The 8424-nt window shown below is 41.7% G+C and overlaps 1 pseudogene; it reads right to left on the minus strand.

Moving 5' to 3' along the window:
- Nucleotides 1-452: 452 nt before the first annotated feature.
- LOC133660499 (transcriptional activator protein Pur-alpha-like) lies at nucleotides 453-3607 on the minus strand (annotated as a pseudogene).
- Nucleotides 3608-8424: the final 4817 nt, after the last annotated feature.

An 8424-nucleotide genomic window follows, 5' to 3' on the forward strand; every position in this document is an offset into this window, starting at 1 on the left:
TTTTTCTTGGGTATTTTATTAATTGCTCTTTGAACAGGCACTTTATGAATTTTACTGTACTTTACAGTAATGTACTGTTTGAATATGTTGCCGTTTTAGATTCTACTCTTTTCTATGTGAGTAGATGTCATTTTTTATAAGTCATCCTTTAATTGTTTTGGCGGTAGTGTTATTTGTTTTCTCTTGTGTGTTGTATGTCGTAAGGACTATACTGGAAATGAGCTGTTAGCTAAATCTAGTGCACCCATTGATTTCTTGTGAATAATGTAAACCAATTACTAAACTAAAGAAAAATAAATAAATAAAGTAAACAGTAGCAAATAGAAATGCCAACGGAAAAATATACCAAGGCCGGATACACACACAAACACGAACCCTAAAAACAACAGCATAAGAGAAATGCTGCAATTTCAAGGAACAAAACAGTCCCTTTTTATTTAAAGAAATAAGAGTTATGGGCAGAAGATGTTGACTGACTTTCAAAGGGGCAGAAAAAAGTAAATTTTTCCTCATGTCTTTATTAAATACTTGGCTGTAATTCCCAATGTTATAGAGTAGGGGTGTCCAAAGTGTGGCCCGGGGGCCGTTTGTGGCTCGCAGCTTGAGTTTTGGTGGCCCGCAGCATATTGTTGAAATGAAACACACAAACAAAGTAAAACAATAATAAAAATACAAGCAAAAGCTAAAATGTAAATACTAATTATTAATAATTTTGAGCTTTGCCACCTATAACAAAAACAGTTTTTAAAAAATTACATAATTCATAATATCTATTCTTAGCATTTAAAAAAATAACAATTTCAAAAAGAGCCCCCAGCCCAAATGCTTTGAATATTCGGTATGGGGCACTTGGTGGAAAAAGTTTGGACACCTCTGTTATAAAGCAAAATATATACGTGGATAATGTTAATGTTAGAATAAGACCAATGAGACCAAGCATTGTAAAATGCAGCACAAGCATTATCCAAATGCATTTGTTTTATATGGTGTTTGTGGGTTTTTGGTTTGGGGTCATTTTTGTGTTTGGAACTTGTAGACGTTTGCACGTATCGGCCACCAAACAAAAATGACTCAACCAGTCTGAAAATCCCCATACATATTTTGTGTTGTATTAAATAAAAAATTGGAAGATGTACAAATATGAACGTTTCACTAGTACACAATTGGCCTGTATATAATTCAAATAAAGTGGCTTTAGTTTGAAGACACTACTTTAACAATTCAATGCTTATAATGTTATCTACTAACCACATTGCAATCATAGAACAATACCTCATTGTTTAGATTTGATCAAATAGTCAGATTTTTTAAATTCTAAATATAATGTATTGCATTGCATCATGCAACGTGTGACCTTTCATATTTTACCAAAAAGCTATTTTAAGAAACACAGGGACTAGCACTAGAAAATGGATGGATGGCATTGTGGGCATGATTTGGAAGCCATTACGTCAGGTCTATTCACCTGGCAGCCCAAGGGTCACATCCGGACCGCCAAAGCTTTTCTGTTGGCCCGCCGAACATTACCCAAATAGGCTTGATAAAACCATTTAAACTCGGGTGGCTCATGTATGCTGTACTCCCGCCACCCGCAGGGGGCAACAGTGAGGCAAATGTGTCACAATAAAGCAGCAGTGGGGTGAGTAGGAGAAGACTACTAAAATAAAATAACACTATCGACCCCGAAAAAATCAAAATAAACCGCGAAAATCGACCTTTTAAAAGCAACTGGACAACAATGTATGAATGTTCTGCCCCGAGCCGTTGCTCGAGTCATTGTTTTCTGTCAGCCCTTTAAAGGGGCGGACACACTGTTCCAGACCAGCAACAATGGTAGAAATCCACATGTGTAAGCTTCATCACAAAACTTGGTCAGATCTTCGTAAGTAGATGTTGTGCATAAATATATATTTGTTTGTTTTATATTGAAATTGCTGACTTCTTTATGTCTTTTGTATTCGTGGTCATTGTAGCAATAGGAATTGCTTGTTTGTGTGTTGTTCCCCCCGGGAAGGTTTAGAGTGACGCACCGGAAGAAGTGTGCCGGTTATGTGGTATGACAACTGCTGAATAAAAGTTCCCTGTGAGTAGGGTAAAGCTCAACTGTCCAGTTTGTAGAGTCATTGAAGACAGAACAACCTGAAACATGGTGGCAGCGGATCGTTTTGAGCGGTGAGGACAGCGCATGTACCGAAAAAACTGAGATTTTTTTCGAACGAAGCTAAAGGGAGCTAAGTGCCGTTAGCATAACAGTGAGCTGCGCGTCATGACCACTGAGCATGCGGAGAATACAAGATCAAGAGGTACGAGGATGGATGGATTAAAACCCCCTCAACAATGGTGTATGGACTCTGTGAATCTTGCCAAGTCATGGAAGACCTGGAAAGAAGAATTTATGCTGTATATCGAGCTAGCAATGCCGGATGCAGAAGAAACAGCGCGGGTAAAACTTTTTTACTACCTCATTGGAGAACGCGGCAGAGAGCTATGTGGAACACTAATGGGTGAGGGCGGACCTACGTCACTTCCGCCTACCAATCCCCTAGCAACCGGGAATTCGTTGAAAACAAACCAGCTCACAGCGAACACTGCATTGACAGAAAAAGCATTTAACGAGCGTTGTGGCTTGGAAGTCGGCGTTAAATCCTTCATTTACGCATTTTTACTTATTCGCATATCGTGTGAAAAAAACGAAAATGTATTATTTGCGTCAGACTCGTCTCAGTGAACTTTAAAGCTTCTCAGGCTTAGCTTAGCTTGCTAGTTAGCTTAGCCTGCGCGCTACTAAGAAAGAGACGCGGAAGTTATCAACAACTTTGTGTGAACACGCCGTACTTGTTGGAGCCCACGTCGAAGAAGAAGCGCTTGTTGTCCACAGTCATCGACGAGCCCTCCGGCAGCTCCGCGGGCTCCTCGTCCACGTCGTAATCGTCAATAAGTTTGGCCAAAGCGTCGCGGAACTCGATAAGTCCCTGCGCCGGGAGCGCGATGGTCTGACCCCAAGGCGGGCCCCCTGTTCACGGTCTGCCGGATCCTCAAGAACCGTCCCCGCTGGTTCTCTTTCAGGTCCATGTAGTACTTCCGATTCTCCCGCACTAGGAACTCGCTTTTCAGGGCCCGCCGCGGCTCATCCTGCACCATGCCCGGGTTGCTGGGACCCAACTGGGCGTAGTGTTCGATGAAGTCCCCCAAGTAGTCGCGGAACTCGACCGCCACCGACATAGACAGCATGAGGCGGCTTTTGTTGCCACCGGCCCCTACTTCGGCTATCTTCAAGAAGCGGCCTTTGGCGTTCTGTTTGACGTCCAAGTAGAAGCGTTCGTTTTCCCGGTGTAAAGCTGCGAGCCATTTGTCTCGTCTCTGTGGGCTTTTATCACGCTTTGGCAGAACAAAATACAACCTTTGTTTTCCCTGTTTCCAGTTGTGGTTAGCACAACCAAAAACAACACAGTTTTTCGGCATTTTGGAGGCAGAATGACGGGTTTAACCAGCGTAGGTCGTCAGGTTAAAGAGTAATGGCAACGGTTTGTTTTCAACGCCAGTCTGGTTGCTATGGCTCGAAGAACCCGTATGTAGCTCAGTTGCCCGGATGTCGGCCCTCACCCATAGGCTCAGACACAAGAGTGACTGTTTCCAGTTTGATCACTAAGCTAGATGGACATTGCAACCCCAAAGTGAATGAAACCGTGGAAAGATACAAATTTTTCGCACGAAACCAAGCTGCGGGAGAATCAATCGACACGTATGTGACCGACTTGAGATCGCTAGCAAGTTCCTGCAACTTTGGGCAATTAAAAGATTCGCTAATAAGAGACAGGATTGTTTGCGGCACGCACAGCTCAAGTTGGAGAGAAAGACTACTCAGAGAGGACAAGTTAGATCTGGACAAATGTTTACTAATTTGCAGATCAATGGAGTACAGCAAAGCAATAGAAGGACATAGTGTAGAGGATGTACATGCAGTAAAACATGCAACAAGAAAAGTTAGGATTAATGAAATATCTTGCAAATACTGTGGAAAAACACATGAAAGGTTCAAACAAAAGTGCCCAGCTTTTGGGAAAAAATGTAAGAAATGTGGCAAGGACAATCATTTTGCAGTGGCATGCAGAAGCAGTACAGGTATGAAAGAATACTACAAGAAAAAAGTTCACACAATAGCAGAGACTGATTCAGATTCATGTGAAGAGATAATGACAGTCACAGCAGTAACAACAAAAGCAGCAGAAGTGAACCAAATAGAGAAACAAAACGGCAAAACAGAGCAACTGTTTGCTGGGATAAAGATTAAGGAAAACATTGTGAACTTCCAGATTGACTGCGGGGAAACTTGCAACGTCATTCCAATCAACCTGCTGAATCCAGATGTGAAATTGGAACACACGGACAAGGTGTTGGTAATGTACAATAAGTCTAAGTTGTGTCCATTAGGAAAATGCAAAGTTAAGATGACAAATCCAAGAAATCAAAAGAAGTACAAAGTTGAGTTTCAAGTTGTAGGAGCAGACTGTAAAACTGCACTTCTTGGCCACAGCGCAAGTGAAGCAATGAAACTCATTCAGGTCCAATACGACAACATTTATGCGCTGGATAGTATTGTGACAAAAGAGCAGGAGACACTTGGCAGCTGGATGACATAAAGACTGAGTTTCAGGACGTGTTTACAGGCGACGGCTGCTTACAAGGTGAATATAAACTGGAAATCGACACAACTGTGCAGCCCGTCAAACTTCCAAAACGAAGAGTTCCAGTGGCAATGATGAAACCACTTAAAGAGGAAATCACAAGTCTTGTAGACAGACAGATAATCGCACCAGTGGAAAGCAGCACAGAATGGATCAGTGGCATGGTGTCGGTACAGAAACCCAATGGCAGGCCCAGAATTTGTATCGACCCAAGACCACTCAACAAAGCTCTAAAGAGAAGCCATTTTCCACTTCCAACAATAGATGACATATTACCAGACCTGGCAAAAGCAAAAGTTTTCACTGTGTGTGATGTGAAGCACGACTTCTGGCATGTGAAACTAGATGGAGATTCGACCTATCTGATGACATTTGCAACTCCCTTTGGTCGATTTCGGTGGCTGAGAATGCCAATGGGCATCAGTCCAGCGCTGGAAGTTTTCCAACGTAAACTAACACAGGCATTGGAGAACTTGGCAGGCAACTACATCATCGCAGATGACATCCTGATTACAGGAGAAGGAGACACAAAAGAGGATGCAGTCAAGAACCATGACAAGAACTTGAGACTTTTTCTAGAAAGGTGCAGAGAAAGAAACATCAAGCTGAATGCGGAAAAATTCAAGCTCAGGAAACAGGAAGTCTCATACATTGGTCATCTGCTCACGGCGGAAGGACTCAAAGTTGACCCAGAGAAAGTGCGCGCCGTCACTGAAATGCCTGCACCGACAAATGTGAAAGGTGTTCAAAGACTAGTAGGACTAGTGAACTATTTGTCCAAGTTTTACGAGCATCTGTCAGACGATTGTGAGATACTAAGACAACTCACACACAAAGAGAGTCTATGGGAATGGACAGACGTGCAGGAAAATGCATTCAGAAGAATCAAAGACAAGATAACACAAGTTCCAGTTTTGAAATACTACAGCCCGGAACAAGAGTTGACGTTACAGTGCAATGCAAGTGAAACAGGACTCGGAGCAGCTATAACACAAGGAGATAAACCAGTGGCATATGCAAGTCGTGCTTTGACGATGACAGAAAGAGGCTATGCACAAATTGAAAAAGAATGTTTGGCTATTGTGTTTGGCATGGAAAAGTTTCACCAATACACATATGGTCGTCTAGCCAGAGTACAATCTGACCACAAGCCTCTAGAGACAATCATCAAAAAACCACTGATAAACGCTCCTAAAAGACTACAACGCATGCTTCTCAGACTACAGAAGTATGATCTGAACATCACGTATATGCCTGGATGTGACATGCTACTCGCTGACACTTTGAGTAGGGCCTACCTGCAAAACGCCAACAAAAGTCAGACTGAGTTGGAGGTCGAATGTGTTAACATGGTTGATTATGTGCCAATCTCAGCTGAAAGAATGGACAATATACGCACAGCAACATAATCAGATCCAGAACTACGATCAAAACTATCCAACAAGGATGGCCAAAAGATAAAAAATGTGTACCTGTTGAAATAACTAACTTTTACTCGTTACAGGATGAACTGAGCACCCAAAATGGACTGGTTTTCAGGGGAGAGAGAGTCGTGATTCCAAACTCGCTCCGAAAGGACATCACTCAGCGGATTCACTCTTCTCACCTGGGAACAGAGGGATGCCTCAGGAGGGCAAGAGACTGCGTGCATTGGCACGGTATGAACGACCATATCAAAAAGCATGTTGCTAAATGTGACACATGTCGATCTATGGACACAAAACAACAAAGACAGACACTACAGCCACATGAGATCACTACCAGACCATGGGCTAAAGTTGGAACAGACTTGTTTACTTTTGACAACAAAGAGTATCTAGTGACTGTGGACTACTACTCCAATTTCTGGGAGGTGGACTACTTGCCAGATACAAAGTCAAGCACAGTCATTCGAAAGCTGAAAGCTCACTTGGCACGACAAGGCATTCCGGACGTTTTTTTTTCAGACAACGGACCCCAATTTAGTTCTGCAGAATTTGCAAATTTCAGTCGCAAATGGGAATTTATGCACAAAACTTCCTCTCCTGGCTATCCACAAAGTAATGGCAAAGCGGAATCAGCTGTTAAAATGGCCAAACGACTGATGAGGAAGGCAAAACTGGCTGGATCATCGCAACATTCCAACCCAAGATTTGGATACGAGCCCTGCACAAAGACTCTTAAGCAGGAGAACAAGGACCCTTCTACCGATCAGAGACAGCCTACTCGAGCCAAAAGTGACCAACAATGGGTCAGGACTTATGAAGAACCAACAGAGACAATCAAAATACTACAACCAAACCGCCAAGGACATGGACTTTTTGAAACCAGGTGATGTGCGAGTGCAGCCTTTTGATACGAACACCTTATGGAGAAAGGCTACAGTGAGCACTCCACTGGGTAACAGATCCTATGCAGTGGAGCTGGACACAGGCAGTGTTCTCAGAAGAAATCGTCGCCATCTGAGAAAAGCTGAGGATATGCAACCGGACAGGTCAGAACAACCCCAAACGGAGACGAGACTCGACCCAGTATCTCAAAACACTGAGAGCTCACAAACCACTACACGGTCGGGACGTGTGGTAAAAAAAAGAAATGTGACCTGAGGTTTAGGTATGATGAGTAAATGCTCTTATGGTTATGTTCTGAAAATAAGCTAAAGCTAAGGTACATTGTTCGGTAACTAAAAGAAGGAAAAGTTATGCCCTGTGAAACTGAGTGTAATATTTGTTTTGCACTAAGAATGTTTTAAATAAGTAGCAATTTGAAAATGCATACTATTTTGAGTTTGTTTAGTAGCAACTTAAAAGTTAATTTGGTTGGATTCAATATTTGAAAATAATACTGTCTTTTTTTTTTAAAAGAAAAGGGATGTAGCAATAGGAATTGCTTGTTTGTGTGTTGTTCCCCCCGGGAAGGTTTAGAGTGACGCACCGGAAGAAGTGTGCCGGTTATGTGGTATGACAACTGCTGAATAAAAGTTCCCTGTGAGTAGGGTAAAGCTCAACCGTCCAGTTTGTAGAGTCATTGAAGACAGAACAAGCTGAAACAGTCATGTTAACTGTCTGAGTAACTCTCTGGCAAGGAAAAGCTCCTTTTATACATGTAGCGCAAAATTTGACCAGTAGAGGGCGATAACGCTACACCTTAGGTTTATTTGTGTGGAGCCATATTCATGTTTTAAAAATGTCTATATGCGCAAATATTTGTAGGTCATTGTGTGAATATATTAACACTAAACCTTCTATTCTTTTTATGTAAAATACACATTAAATGTTGTACTTTTGTAATGTTTATTTTATCTTGATATTTTCAGTCTTACAAACCCAAATTAAGGAAGAAGTGTAAACAAATAAAACTGTGGAAGAAAAATAATTTTTAATATAAAAAGGAACATTAGTCCTCAACAAAACTTCTGGAGCTTCTGTTTCTTCATGCTGTTAAGTATCTGTCTAGCTGCACACGCTGGAAACGAGTAGCGAGGGCAAAATAATCAATTTTTTGACACTGCAGTGCGAAAGTCGATGTGTTTACTTTGCAATTACGATAAATTAACACAATCTCAAAGGAATATAACCTGAGGGGGAACTTTTAAATGAAACATCCACATTTTGATGTTCGGCCCCTGAGCCTTTGGCCTTTTGAAACTCTGGCCCTTTTCATTATGTAGTTGAATAGCCTTGCATTCCGTGATATCCCAATTGTGTGTTATTTTATTTTATTGACATTTTTATTTTGAATGTTTTCTTTTTTTATATGT

This window comes from Entelurus aequoreus, linkage group LG11, assembly GCF_033978785.1.
Source record: "Entelurus aequoreus isolate RoL-2023_Sb linkage group LG11, RoL_Eaeq_v1.1, whole genome shotgun sequence".
Lineage (NCBI taxonomy): Eukaryota > Metazoa > Chordata > Actinopteri > Syngnathiformes > Syngnathidae > Entelurus > Entelurus aequoreus.